Here is a 1,381-nt window from a genome sequence, read left to right as displayed (position 1 = left end):
TAATATAGATATATAAATTAAAAAATAGTTCAAGTAAATTAAATTTTTCTTCGGGTGTCATAGGTCGGTAGGTAAGTCTCTTTGAGTTTTAGAAATAGTTTTACGCAATGTTAAAACAACACAGTATAGATAAATAAATTTTAAAATAAATCAAAAATAAATTTAAGTTTTTGTTCCGGTGTGATAGGTAGGTAGGTAAGTCTTTTTGAGTCTTACAAAGAGTTTTACGCTATGTTTAAAAGAAAAACCCAACCCAACATAGGTAAATACATTTTAAAAAGGTTCAAATGATTGAGTTTTTCTACCAGTGTGACAGGTAGGTAGATGATGATGGTGAGACGTGATGTGCTCTGACGTGAAGTAGTGTAGTGATATAATTAATTGTAGAAGTTTTCGCCTTGATCGACACAATTTAAATCTTAATAAACAAGTTGATAAGAAAAGCATCAAGAACAATTAGTAGAGACTTAAGTAACTTTGAATATCTGCACAAGACAAATGTTCTAACAAAAAAGGCGGAAATAATGCTTTGTGACCATAGCCACCCACTGACATCGGAGTTTCAACTATCGACCCGCAGTAAACGATACATTTCCAAAAAAGCAAGAACAGGCAGATATAGAAATTCATTCGTACCAATTGCAGTGAGGTTAGTAAACACACAGTGCTGCAAATGAAACACACACAGAGAGAGAGAGAGAGAGAAACAGAACAGAGAGAACGAGAGAGAGAGAGAACGAGGGAAATTGAAAGAGAGACGCGAACTCAATCTTTCTTACTTCCCGGGACACATTCTTCCTTCTACCTTCAGCCTCTCTCCCTCCACAGGAACCTACGGCCCCCTTAAGCCTTCATCTTGTGCAATGCTGGAAGAAAATGCCTTCCTCAAATAGCTCATCAATCTTTCGCTACATAACATAGCACGTTAATTGGCATCACGTCCACATGTTAAAAACCAAACTCAACAACAACAACAGCAGCAGCAGCAGCAGCAGCAGCAAAAATATCAACATGAAAAGATAAAATCTGTCAGACAGCTCTTTGACAACATGCTCTTCCCCCGTTTAGCAATCGAGGCGAATGGTGTCGTTGTAGCCTAAAGGAAAAGTAAACCGAAAAGAATAAACTGAGTGTTTTGAAAATGTTTTTCTTTCATGTCTTTCAGCTTTCTCGTGTTTACTTGCTCTGGTTGAATTAGAAAATGTAGTCACTTTACACGTCTCGTGGTTGTTTTGTTTGTTCGCGTTGTTTATGCTTATCTTTTTGTTTCGTTTTAGTAAGACTTTTTACGGCGCTCGCAACTGCATAAGATACTTATCTTTAAGTAATTTGGTTTGATTTGACATGTTTGTTTCATTTTTGGCGGTTTTTAAGGGGGGGG

Source organism: Aplysia californica, unplaced genomic scaffold (genome assembly GCF_000002075.1).
Source record: "Aplysia californica isolate F4 #8 unplaced genomic scaffold, AplCal3.0 scaffold00952, whole genome shotgun sequence".
NCBI lineage: Eukaryota > Metazoa > Mollusca > Gastropoda > Aplysiida > Aplysiidae > Aplysia > Aplysia californica.
This window is presented reverse-complemented; position numbering follows the sequence as displayed.